At 33.6% G+C, this 14,856-nt stretch overlaps 1 protein-coding gene across 1 annotated transcript in view; it reads right to left on the bottom strand.

Moving 5' to 3' along the window:
* R3hdm1 (R3H domain containing 1) overlaps positions 1-14,856 on the bottom strand; it is a 198,524-nt gene that overhangs the window by 153,565 nt on the left and 30,103 nt on the right.

The following is a 14,856-nucleotide window of genomic DNA, read 5'->3' as shown; positions in this document are numbered from 1 at the left end:
AGATCACTTAGAGAAATTTTACACTAAAGAAAACACTTCCAACATACATCAAAGCTGCTTTTTCTTTTTTCTTAAAAAGTACTCTTTTAAAAGACTGAGAACTATAAAGACTATAGGACTAGCTGTGTAAATGGAAATATACTGAATAAGATATAGAAATTCCTTTACTGGCAGCCAAGATGATCACAACCCTTTAGGTGAAAGACCAGACCACAAAATGGTATGTCTGGTTTGATCTGACCTTGAGTTAAAAAAAAAAAAAAAAAAGGAATAACACCGATTTAGTAACAACTACCTGTCAAGGAATATGGAAATATGGGAAATATATTTTAAGTTTAGCTGAATATATACCATGTTAATATTAAATAGTAATTTATTGACAACTAGTTTTCATATATTTGCTTATTTATATTTTGTCTTCTATAAATATATATTACAGTACATTTAAAGTACATATTAAAATATCAACAAAATCTCTAGCAATTAGAGAAATGCAAATTAAAAGTACACTGAGATTTTTATCTCACTCCAGTCATAATGGCAATTATCAAGAATACAAGTAACAATAAATGTTGGCCAGGATGTACGGGAAAAGGTACATTCATACATTGCTGGTGGGACTACAAATTGGTTCAACCAGTATGCAGATTCCTCAAAACAACTTTGGAATAGAACCACCATTTGACCCAGTAATGCCACTCCTCAGACCCAAAGGACTTAAAATTGGCATATTATAGTGACCTGGTTCCATCAATGTTTATAGCAGCTCAATTCTCAATAGCTAAGCTATGGAACCAACATGGATGCCCTTCAACAGATGAATGGATAAAGAAAATGTGGTATATATACACAGTGGAATATTATTCAGGAATAAAGAAGAATGAAATTATGGCATTTGCTGGTAAATGGATGGAACTGGAGGATATCATGCTAAATGAAATGTCAATTCCCCCAAACCACAGGCCAAATGTTCACTCTGATATGTGATATGCTAACACATAATGGGGGGGTGGGGTGAGGAGGAAAGAATAGAAGTTCACTGGATTAGACAAAGGGAAATGAAGGGAGTCGGGGGATGGGAATAGGAAAAGAGTAGAATGAATTGGGCAGAACTTTCCTATGTTCATATATAATACATGACAAGTGTAACTTTACATGTACACCACAAGATGGGAAGTTATACTCCATGTATATATAATATGTCAAAATATATTCTACTGTCATGTATTAAAAAGAACAAATTAAAAAAAGTCAACAAAAATGTATGTGCTAGGACCTGTACTCGGAGAAACCGTGACTCTTTAAGACCTATCTATATATTTTTTTCTGCAACATTTTAGTCTACCATTTGCAGAAGTAAATTTTCATTCATCTCATTCTAAGCATAATACAGTACACACATCAAGTAAGCAATTGCTCATATCTAACTTATTGCCTATGCAGAGACACAAAATATAAAGGATAATATGTAAGAGTCAAAAGGTAAATATGAAAAAATAACTTAAGGTTAGTACTATAGCTTATTTTTACTTATATATTTTGGCCTTTTTTCCCTATCAGTATTTCATAAATGTTATACTGTGATTTCGGTACTTATTCTGGCCAGTCCAAATTATTTTATAAATAATAATAATGAACCTTTACTGAGGGCCAAAAGGTTCCTTTTATACCAAATATCTTACCCAAAGTTTAAGATGGCTTACAAAGGACCAAAGAGTCATACAATAAAATCACATAGATCATCTTCACCAAAATGAGGTCATATGCTAACCAAAACAGAGTATACAGATACCCAAAAGAGAAACTACATTTTGTGTGTTGCAGCAGCAAAAGCAAAAGGGGAACAAGATAGGCACATAGTCCTCATTCTCAAAAAACTATATATCAAAGTTTTTAGAACAGAAAGAATTTATCTTTGCCTTAAAAGTTTAATTCTTAAGTTTGCTCTTACAGTACATAAATAAAATTAGATACCATGCTGCATAAAAATGGCATACAACTGCATGAATCACTGCCCATTTTATAGATTTTAGGGTGCCTAAGTATCACACTAATGGTGATTTGCTGCTTAAAAGGGGGAAGTTTTGGAAATAATAAAACACACACTAGAAGATAAATATTCCTTACTAAACCTCACAACCTGGAAAATCTCACAATATCAGTCTCACCCAATGCCTGGGTGCCCTCATTCCAACAAACAGCCATTAGTTAACAGTTGTGAAGATAAAGAAAACTAAGCCTACAAGTCAATTAATTTTTTTAAACATTAATATTTAATACTGAGTTGACAGTCTTTTCTCTTGAATGGAGAGTCAAGTATTCTTCCCATTTGTGCAAATGGTTTTTCTAAACTTAAATATAGTTTATAATATTCTAGTTAATATAACTGTTATTTTGAGCCTAGCTTTTTTAAAAAAATATCATTTGATATTTTGTTTTTCCCTAAATTAAGAGACCATTTGGAGATCTGAAGACTATCCTAAGATAATAAAAATCTGCAATGAAGTATAATCATTATGTAGAAGAACTTGGATGAATAGATAAAATGAAATCAAGACTTTGACTACAAAGGAGCATTTCTTATAGATGGTGTTGTCCAACAATGGAGTAGGCCATCTCACAGAGAGATAAGGCTATCACCTGTGTATCAAGACAAGTTATGCTGTGTGTGATAAGGAATCCTTAAAGCTCAGTAGGTTAATACAAAGACTTCTGTCTTGCAGATACCATTCCAGTTACTCTCCAATAGAGGTTAATAAACTAGGGCACATGATCTGTTTCTGTGTTTTAAAAAATTTATGATAATAATATACAAGAAGAATATGTAACAGAAATGGAAAGTGGCCCACAGAGCCTGACATATTTACTGTATGCCTTCCATATGGTAAGTCAGACTCAGGCTACTTCTATCTGTGTTCTGCCATCTGAACACATAGCCTCCAAGATAGTATCTTCTGTTCATACTCCAGATGAGTCACACGGCCTCTGGGGATGGGCAGTGTACTGTTACAGATTCTAGGAAGTGGAAAAGTACTGGGTATGCCCCTTAAATACTCCAACTCCCTATAATAACTTGTTTTTTATTTCTACCCAAAGAGTCTGTGATTCCAAATATTTCAATTTTCACCTTTAGTACAAATTTTAATGACATGGCTTCAAAAATAAATTCAGAAAGAAATGTATTAAAAAAAAACACCTAGTGGTAAAGTATAAATGCTTTATGTTAAGACAAAGTAATCTAAATGTCAACTGCATCATATTTAGATTACATTTTTTAGTTTATACCTTCAATCTTTAGTATGCCCACATGCTACCAGTGAATCTTAAAAACTTGAAATTTTACACATTAAGTGACTGGGAAAAGAAGAATTTAAGTCTTGCAGAAAAATATGATGTGCACTGACTTTATAAATAAAAATCCAGTAATTTCTATGCAATCGTTGTAGGGAAAATTGGTCATTTCAAAATCTCGACCCCTGTGATTGAACTGACTTAGTAGTTATAAAACAAATGCAAGCTGAATTATTCATAATTATAGTACAATATTTTGTAGTTTGTCCATCTATATCTAGTGGGCATACTAAAAGACAGAGTATTTTTTCCTTTAGTTTAGCAAGTGAATGTTGTATTACTTACTAAGAAGACTTCATTTCCACAAATATTAAGCTTTAAGTAATTCATTCATAGCTCAAAATAGTTTTAAAAAACATGTAAATCAGTATATTGATCCTATAACTGTGCATACTAAGAAACTATATAAATATGAAGAAAATTTAAAAATTCACACCAAAGATTAAATGACAAAAAGAGAAATTATAACAGGAGACTGAAAAAACCACTTTAGAAGTCTGTATCTCACAGGCAAACCACAGAAACTAGGATTGCCTCATAAGAAATGTCAGTATCTGCCAGGCACAGTGGTATATACCCGTAATCCCATTCACTCAGCAGACTGGGGCAGAGGATCACAAGTTCAAGGCCAGCCTCAGCAACTTAGCGAGGCCCTAAGCAACTTACAGAGATCCTATCTCAAAATAAAAGAATAAAAATAACAAGGGCTAGGGATGTGGTTCAGTGGTAAAGTACATATGGGTTCAATCCTTGATACAAAAAAAAAAAAAAAAAAAAAAAAGTCAATGTCTAAAACGGAAAAAGAGACATAAGAAATTACATAAGAGAATGAGCTTACATACATGATAAGTAGGCTAAAAGAAAGTTCATCAATATTACTATGAGAAAAGAAGAGTCAGTTCCACTTTTCAAAAAGAGAAAGGGCTCTGTCAGAGAATACTTCAAACATTCATGGAGACAGACTGATGCTTCAACTACCCAGTGATAAAGAGAAAACAAACCAATAAATGTCTAAAAATTGCAAACAGTAGATGGGTGGATTATAGTGGGAGAGACAAGAAATGAGCAGGTCAAAGGAGTTCAGCACAAGTATCTAACGATGGACAGTTCAGCAATTAAAAGCACAAATCTGCTTTTAATCAAAGGTTGATGGAAAAAACTACAGAAATCAAAGAAATCCAAGATGAACCCAGGAATTTTATAATATCCCAAGGCATTTCTGGGGGCAAAATATCAAATTAATATTTAAGAATGAAAAGTGACATAAAGAAAAATGAATTATGTCATTTGCAGGAAAATGGATGAAATTTTAGAACATTATGCTAAGCGAAGTAGGCCAAACTCAGGTCAAGAGACATATGTTTTCTCTCATACGTGGAAGTTAGAGAGGAAAAAGGAAAAGAAGGGCGGTGGTGGGATCTCATGAAAATCAAAGGGAGATCAACAGAACAGAGGAAAGGGATCAGAAGGTAGGAGGAGGGGAGCAGGAGGGGAGTGCTGTGGCATGATATTGGCCCAAGTTATATTGCATATATGTACTAATATGTAACGACAAATCCCACCATTATATGCAACTATAACACACCAATAAAATAATGTGAAAATAAAATAAATATAACAAGGGGAAAAATTCTAAAATAAAAGATAAAAGAATGAAAGCTGAAAAGTAATCTATTTAGTAAAATCAAAGCCAGTGATAAAGGTATCTTAGTTTTAAGCTTTCATTAAACAATTAAATAACGGGAGCACAGCAGATTAAAAAGTAGTAAGCTCTATGTCTTATTTAAATGTATTTTGACTTTTAGAGAAAAAAATCCTTAAAGAAAAGCTTTGCTTAATGATGTCAGTTAGTCAGGCAATAGGCATTACAGGCAAATAACCTTAAAGTATTTTTAAAAATACAGCTGGAGATGGTGGTGCATGCCTGTAATCCCAACAACACAGGAGGCTGAGACAGAAGGATCGTAAGTTTGAAGCTAGCTTCAGCAATTTAACAAGGCCTTCAGCAACTTGGTGAGACCCTATCTCAAAATAAAAACCAAAAAGGACTGGTGATGTGGCTCAGTGGTAAAGTGCCTCTGGGTAGGGAAGGGTAAGGGAGGAGAGGGAGAAGGGCAGGGGAGGGGAAGGGAGAGGGAGGAAGGAAGGAATAAAGGAATAAGGAAAGATTAAAAAATAAAAAATTCCATTATTTTCATTTTAAGGTTTAAAAACACATTTAGCCATCTTAAAAATGGAAAATACTAATCAAATCACAATGAATCAAGTACAGTGACCTTGGTTAGATAAAAATTTCCTTATCTCCCTTGGCAACCAATTTCAAGAGTTGACAACACTTGGTACTGAAATATTTGTTCCTAAAACCTTCCCTATCTACATTTTAACCCGATTTTCTGTACATGGTATAGTAATATATCCATTATCAATAAATGGTCCAAGTGCTATAGCTCCAAAGAGTTTAATAAAAAATTCCAACTGTTGGATTATTGGTCCTTCATTTTATTAGCTCCTATTCCAAGGTGGTGATAAGACAATGCAATAAAAACAAAAAATGACTAACAATTAAGTGCTGAATGCTAGGGGAATACCAAACACATTTACATAAATTAAGTCATTCAATTCTCAGAATAATCCAACTAGATAAGTATATACTTACTTATCTCCATTTCCCAGATGAGGAAATGAAGGTAAGAAAGGTTTTAAGTTGCCCAATGCATTAAAACTACTAAATATAGATGCCAGGATATCAAACAAGGTACTCCAATAAGTATTAGTCACATATTTAAATTTAATTATTTAATTTTAAATAAGATTTATAATTCAGTTCTTCAGTTATAAATTTCTCAGTAGTCATAATTGGCTAGTGGATACCATGCTGGGAAGTGCAGATATGGAAGATTTCCACTACTGTGGAAAGTTCTATTGTACAGTTGGACGGTACGGCTCTATGATCTTAACCAACACATAATATACCTTACCTGTATGTGAAAACTGATGTGAGCTTATTTATAAAGCTTGCATTACATTTGAACAAATTATAGTTCAATATTTCCAATATTTTAGTGTATGTTTCTCCACATTCATTGTAATTTGTCATAATCCACCAAACTGTACCTCTTTTTTTTTTTTTTTTACTGTTTTTATTTTTTTTATTTATTTATTTTTTTTATTTTTATTTTTTTTTTAATTTATTTATTTTTTTTTACGTTTACATAGGGTAATGATGTTTATTATATTTTTCCCCTCCCCCCCACCCCTCCCACCCCTCCCACCCCTCCCACCCCTCTTTTCCCTCTACACAGTCCTTCTTTCCTTCATTCTTACTGCTTAAAAACAAGTTTTAATTTGAAGAACTACATACATCTAATGTACTCTAAGAGCTGAGGTCAAAAATTTACTTAGTATATTCTTTTGTATATGGGTCCATGAATTTTGTTCAATGAGTACTGATTATACATATTGATCTCTGTTATTTCTGTTTACAGAGTACCCCGTTCCTCTACTTCTGGTAATAGTTATCACTCTGGTCAGCAGTCTTGCTCGACACTTTGACTCAACTTCCACTTCCAGCCTCAGGAGAACATGACCTAGACTTGAATTATACTCTAGTTCCTGACCACAGTTCAGGGCTGCACATATGAGGAGGGTCATTCAAAATGTGCCATAAAATCTTCCTTGTCACTGGCTTGTTTCTATTTGGATCAGAGCCATAAAGGTTCAAGTAAAGGAGGACTTTTAGCAACCAATTTTCCCTGGCAACATGGATAAAGCCATTTACAGTATGCCTGCAAAGAAGAAATAAAAAGCCATATTATACTATTTGAGGCCAGGACCTAACTTTTCCTTAATCTCCCACTCAAATGCATTAACAAAGTCCCCTTTTGTTGAGTTACTATACTTTGGATTTATATTGTTTATGGTTAAAAAAAAACAAGTGTAGAATAATCAAATAAAAAGTTCTAAGCCTGTTGGTATTGTATGGGAGGGAGAAAAAGACACTAAAGGTATACCTATGTTAGCTATACATGGTAAAAAAGGATAATTCCTAAAAACAATATAGAAAGAGTGTAACTTCCAAATTAGAAAAAAAAAAAAAAACCCAAACAGCAAAACTACTAAAATCATAATATTGCTAATGACCACTATAGAATAACTGGAATAAAAAAGGGCACTTGTTTCAGAGTCCCAGTTATGGATCTCTGAACCAGAAGCAAGGAAGGGTATGAAAGTCAATGACCAAAGAAAGAAAAAAGGCTCTATGGTCCTAGGGTTCAGTCTATGTCTGATGCTCTTCAATCTTTAAATAATGGCACCTTTACTACAAATAAGGGTAAATGCATTTCTAAAGGTAGCTAGAGTAATATAATCTAGGTATATAGGGAGTTGATACAATTTTAAGATCCAGAGAATCTAAACAGAAGAATTTTAATAGTTTTTCTGTCTGAATTCTATTGTTTCAAAATGATAATCTTGATACTCATTTTATTAAGATTAATGATTTTCTTTCTCCAACTAAGCCAGAACCTAAGCCTTTTAATCATCTTTTCATATCCATTATTTAACAAAGGACCTGACATACAGCAGATGTATAATAAATAACTCAATTAACTGTTCCTACGGGCTACAAACAATAGATCTTTTTGATTTTAAATTTTTGATCATGTGTGGTCTGTTTTTTAAACTGTTGTACTGAGATATAATTCACATCATAGAATTATACATACCAATGAATGGTATAAAAGTCATTTAATGGCTCTTTTTTTCCCTAAATTACAACTTTATTGAGATATAATTTACATACTAAAAAATTCACCCTCTTGAAGTAAAAATTTGGTGTTTTCTACAGACTCACAAAGTTGCACAAATAGCATTATAACTATTTAATTTCATACATAACATTCTCCTCACCTCCAAATAAAATGGTAATTATAACAGTCACTTCCCACTACCCTTTCTCTCAACTCCTGATAATAGTTAATCTACTTTGTATAGATTTCCTTATTCTGGACATTTCATATTTTTTGTGACTTTTTAAAAATACTTAGCATGTAACTCCTCCATTTCATAGCATATATCATAATGCGTTTTATTCCTTTGAATTGCTTGATTATACCATATTTTATTAATCTATCCATTAGTTGACATTGAGTTGTTTATATTTTTCAAGTACTATAAATAATGCTGCTGCATAAATTTTTGTGCAAACATGTTTTCATTTCAAGGAAGTGTGTATACACCTAGGAGTAGAACTGCTGGATCATATAGTAACTCTTTTTTTTTTTTTTTTTGATTCATTGTGCACAAATGGAGTACAACTTTTCATTTCTCTGGTTGTACATGATGTAGAGTCACACCATTCATGTAATCATACATATACATAGGGTAATGATGTTTGTCTCGTCAAAATGTCTTTTCACATGCTAGGATTCCTATGATACTACAATGAACATTTTCAAGGAGTGAGACAGAAGCCTGGGATCTTTATTGAGATCACTGGAGACTTGACTCATAAAGTGTTCCTGTTCATAAAATCAAATAAAGGTAATATAACCAGAGGTTCTCTTAAAGAAAGAGCAGTCTTTAAAAAAAAAGGAAAAGTTACCTCTGTATTTCAGAAGCTTTTGGCAGTTCACGCTGCTTTCATCTTTTTGTGTACTGCCTTGTCATTGTACTTTTGATGAATGTTAAATCCTGCCCCTGCCAAGTAGAAAAACCTTTTATATAGCATTATTAGAGATAAAATGGTGAAGACTGGAAATGAAAATAAGATTTGAAAAAGAATATTGAACTTATCCTATATATTCAGATGAACACACTGATATAACTATATAGCCACTGACATGGGCATCAGAATTTTAAGATCTTGATACTTTTAATCTTATGAGATATAAATTTGGGAAATTCAAGTTATATTAAGTTTATGGAGCTCACAACTTCATTAATATTAAGATAATTCTAAAGTAAATGACAAAGTCTGTAATTATACTATACTTTTAGAGTACTTCACTGATAACTGAGAACTAAAATTAATCTGAAATTAACATGAGTATTTTTGCATGTTTCAGTCCTTTGAAAGCATGTTGAATCTATATAATATCTAATTATACTATGGCAAAGAGTTTTAATTATTGCTAAGAAAATATATCAATAATCTTCATTACATGACTACTTTATTAAATATTCAATATTTAGGTTTCTAGTTATATGGATAGCACATTTTAACAGTTAATAATGTGACCTGATTGTTTAAAGTACTGTTAAAACTTAAGTTCAACAAAGTTATGATTTAAAACAATGAACGAAAAAAGTCTACAACAATAAAAAATCAAACACTCCAATTAAAAAAATGAGCAAAGAACTTGACTACAAATTTCTCTAAAGAAGATAAGTAAATGTCCAGTAAACACATGAAAAGATGCTCAACATTACTAATTACTGGGGAAATGCAAATTAATTCCACAAAACAATACCAACTTACAACTATTAGAATGCCTTCTACTAAAAATGTATGAACAATGGGGCTGGGGTTGTAGCTCAGTGGTACAGTGTTTGTCTAGCATGTGCGAGGCACTGGGCTCGATCCTCAGCACCACATAAAAATAAATAAAATAAAGGTATTATGTCCATCTACAACTAAAAATTTTTTTAAAAATGTGTGAACTAAAAGTAGTGTAAGGATCTGGAAAAACTGAAATCCTTCCACATTGCGGGTGATAATGTGTAGCTACTACGGGAATCAGTATCGTAGTTCTGCAAAACTTAAATAAATAAATAAAATAAATATAGGATCCAGCAATTTTACTTCAAGTTTTATAACCCCTGAAAATTGAAAGTAGAGTATGGAAGAGATATTTTTACATCAATGGTTACAGCAACATTATTCAAAATAGACAAAAAACAGAAGCAATCCATGTACCCATGGATAGATGAACAGAAAACAAAACATACATATAATGGAGTATTATCCAGCTTTTATAAGGAAGGAAACTGATACATGCTACAACATGGATGAACCTCAAAGGCATTATGCTACAAGAAGTAAGTCACAAAAACATATTATATGATTTCACTTATGTGTGACACTAAGGTAGTCAAATTCAAAGAAAGTTGAATGCTGGTTGCCAGGAGCTGTGAAAGGTAGAATTAGGGAGTTACTGTTTAATGAGTTTACAAGATGGAAGAGTTCTGGAGATGTGACTGTACAACAATGCGAATGTGCTTAATGCTACTGAATTCAACACTTGGAATGATTAAGGTAGATCAAACGATAATTCTATTTTTTTTTTTTAAGAAAATTTCCTGTTTTTCCATACCAATTTACATTCTCATCAACAGTAAAGAGTTCCCCTTCCTCTGCATTCTAACAATTCTTTATCGTTTTGATAATAGCTGTCTTAAGTGTGAGGTGATATTTCACTGCAGTTTTGATTTGTATTCCCCTCATGATTAGTGATACTGAGCATCTTTTCATATACCTGTTGGACATTTTTTGTTGCCTTGAAAAAAATGTTCTGTTCAGATATTCTTTTTTTGAAGTACTAGGAAATTTTTAAATTAAAATTTTTTTTCTCTCAGTCCTGGGGATCAAACTCAGGGACTTGTAGGGAAGTGCTCTACCACTGAGCTATACCTCCAGCTGGTAAGAATATATATATATATTTTTGGGTACTAGGGATTGAACTCAGGGGCACTGAACCACAGAGCCACATCCCCAGCCCTATTTTGTATTTTATTTAGAGACCGGGTCTCACTGAGTTGCTTAGAGCCTCACTTTTGCTGAGGCTCAACTCTTGATCCTCCTTCCTCAGCTTCCAGAGTCACTGGAATTATAGGCACTGTACCTGGCAAGAATATTGTTCAATAAGGTTGTTTTTCCTTTACAGTTTTAAGAGTTTCTTGCAGACTTTGGTATATTAACCCTTTATGTGGTATAGTTTAAAAATATTTCCTATTCCATAGGTTGCCTTTTCAATTTTGTGACTGTTTCCTTTGCTGTACCTGAAGCTCTTCAGTTTAGTGTATTTCACTTGTTTTGTTTTTGTTGTCTGTTGTTTCAGCAAGATATCCAACGAAATCACTGACAAGACTAATTAGTCAAGAAGTTTTTCTTGTTTTCTTCTAAAAATTTCCAATTTCAGGCCATATGTTTAAGTCTTTAATCCATTTTTAGTTAATTTTTGTTTATGATCTAAGATGAGTTCAATTTTAGTCTTTTGCATGTGGATATAGTCTTCTTAACACCATTTATCAAGGAGATTATCCTTCTCCATTGTGCATTATTGGTGCTCCTGTCAAAAATTAATAGATCTTATATACATGGGTTTCCATGTTTGCTGTAGCACTATTCAAATTAGTCAAGATTTGGAAACAACGTAAGTGTCTATCAGTGGATGAATAGATAAAGAAACTGTGATATACAAGTGGTCTTGTGTATCCAAGAGTTCTGCATCTATGTATTCAACTGAAGATCAAAAATACAAAAACACAAACAAGAAAACCCCACAAAATTCTAAAATGCAAAACCTTAAATTTGTAACATATATTGCATGTTCGTTGAATGTGCGTGAAGAGAAAAGTGTAGGCACATTCTGCTGTACCTACCCATTTCAGAGACCCCAAGTTTCTCTGTAGAACTTGTCTGAGAATGGTTCAAATTGCCACTTATTTACATACTATGAAGTTAGGGCTATGATGGTTGTCTGTAGTAAATAGACACAGACTTCTTTACGGTCATTACTTCTAAACAGTACAGTATAACATCTATTTACACAGCCTTTATACTCTATTAGGTATTACAAGTAATTCATAGATTATTTAAAATTTGGGGGAGAATGTACACAGATTATATACAAATACTATGCCATGGTATATAAGGGATTTGAGTACCAAAATCCATATGGGGTCCTGGAACCCATCCCTCTGAAGATGCTAAGGGACAACTATAAGCAATAAAAGGTACATAGTAATAAATGTTATGAAAAATGTCAAATATACAGTGACAAATATACAGAGAACACATGGGAAAAAGCACTTTTGAGATATATATATATATATTTTTTTTAAAAAGCTATCAGTAAGAAGGAAAACCAATGTACTACAGGAAGGGACCGGGGGAAGGAGAAAGGGAGGGAAAGTAGTACTGGGGATTGCAATGGAGCAAATTATATTTATATGCATTTATATATGTGTCAAAATGAACCCCATTACTAAGTATAATCACAATGCACTAATAAAAAACTGAAAGTGAAAACTATCATTTAAGATTTGGTTATAAAAACATAATGGGGGCTGGGGTTGTAGCTCAGTGGTAGAGTGCTTGACTAGCATGTGTGAAGCACTGGGTTTTATTCTCAGTACTGCATAGAAATTAAGGTTCATGAATAACTAAAAAATATTTCAAAAAACCTTATTGGGAGAAGGAAAGACTGATAAATGCTTATTTTAGTTAGAAAAAACTGGAACAAAGGCTTGGAAGTAGGAAACATGAGAATTTCAGGGAATGCTAAGTCCCCCCCCCCCCCGCCCCTTTCTTTAATTTGAAACTTTAACTTAAGAAATATCAAGTAATGGGCTGGGGCTGTAGCTCAGTGTTAGAGTACTTGCCTTACATGTGTGAGGCACCGAGTTCGATTCTCAGCACCACATAAAAAGAAGTAAATAAAAATAGTTATTTAAAAAAGAAAATTACAAGTAAGAATAAAGGTAGGAAATTGCTGCTTTGGATTTATTATGTACTCCCACTGATCCTGCATGTACTCCTCTCTCTATACACACACACACATTTTAGTTTAAAGATCTAAATTGCTTGTATTTTTTTATTCTAGAATTGGGCAATACTTCATTACATAAAAGTAAATGTTCCTCTTCATATCTTTTTTTATTTTTAAAAATATGTATATTTTTTAGTTGGCAATGGACCTTTATTTTATTTATATATAAGCAATGCTGAGAATTGAAACCAGGGCCTCACATGTGCCAGGCTTGGCCACTGAGTCACAACCCAAGTCCCATATCATTTTTAAATTGAACTTATCATGTGGCATTTGAATGACTTACTAGATTATTGCTTCTATTAGAATGAGAACCTTTGGGGCAAGAGTATAGTCCAAATCACTGATTTTCACATTTGTGAAGTTGGGGCTGGGTACACAGAAGGTATTCGGTAAAATGATTTTCAAGGAATGACTGACTGATCCCTGAATGAGTAGTGTATCAGAACCAGATGAGAGGGCTTTAAATGCTTATTCTCTTATTCCATAGTAAACTAAATGAAAATAATTTATGCAGTGTCACATTTGAGCAACTGTTAACTCACACGAAGTAAAAAAAAAAAAAAGTAGTAAATAGTGACAGAAAATGATAAAATTAGTTTAAAGGTCTAAAAATATTAAAAGTACTCATAACTCAATGTAGACTGAATTGCCTTAGCACTAAAGGGAAATGTAGCTCAGTGGTGAAGTTCCCCTGAGTTTAATCCCTAGTGGAACAGGGGTGGGTTACAGGGGAGGGGGAGGAGATATTTCCATTATTTAGGGTTATAAATTTGACTTTAAGGTAAACAGTTTAAAAATATTTCTTCATATTTTAAATACAATTTTGGGAGCAATGTCACGAAGATGGTAGGATTTCTCTAGCTTTAAGATCCCTTCCTCAACAGATATCCAACCAGCAACTTTGCATGGGCAGGAATTCCACCCAGAATATCCCAAACTCAGGAGTGAGGCTGAGAACCTTCTACCCCTGGAACCATGGAACTGAGAAAAGTCAAAATCCAGGGGTCAGAAGAATAGTTTTCCTTGACTGTACCACTCCTCCCCAAACCAGCATAGTACTACACACAATTTTCTTGAATCCACAGTTTATACAGAGGGAAAAGTGAGTTGAAGAGGGGACATTCATATCCCCACCATTCTAGACCCTATGTAGGAGGCTTACTCCAGTCTGTTACCAGAGTTAACAATGGCAATACTGGCAGGGCTAGAAGGCCTAGGATCAATTAGGAAAAAAAAAACAAAACAAAAAAACAAAACAAAACAAAAAAACAAAAAAAACCAGTGATGTAGCCAGCAACAAGTGCTAGAATCTTGGTGTCTCTGCATTCTAGTCAACAGAGGTATTAGACCAGAGAAACTAGTCAAGCGCATTAGGCTGCAAGAAACATGGTCCTTGGGTTTTCTAGGCCACAGGCGCCTATACAGCCTTTCTCCAGAACCTGGGTACTCTCATTAAGTCTGTCTTCCTCAGGTTAAGAGACAACAGTAAGCAGTGGTTACCTGCTGAGGAAGTAAATGGTGACTCCACCACATCTGGGTGATCTAGTTAAGACTACTCAAGGTCAGAGGGCAAGTCCAAGCTCTATGGAGCACAGATTCTAACCCTGACCATCTTGGAACTCATTATATGGATCTGCCCAATTACAGATTCCCAACAGTAGACAACCTGTAATCCTGCCCAACCAGAGATGACTGCAGGGGCCTGCCAGCATTCCCTAATAGCCAAGTCTAG

Source organism: Sciurus carolinensis, chromosome 3 (assembly GCF_902686445.1).
Source record: "Sciurus carolinensis chromosome 3, mSciCar1.2, whole genome shotgun sequence".
NCBI classification, from domain to species: domain Eukaryota; kingdom Metazoa; phylum Chordata; class Mammalia; order Rodentia; family Sciuridae; genus Sciurus; species Sciurus carolinensis.
The sequence above is the reverse complement of the archived record's forward strand: the minus strand, read 5'-3'. Positions and strand labels throughout refer to the sequence as shown.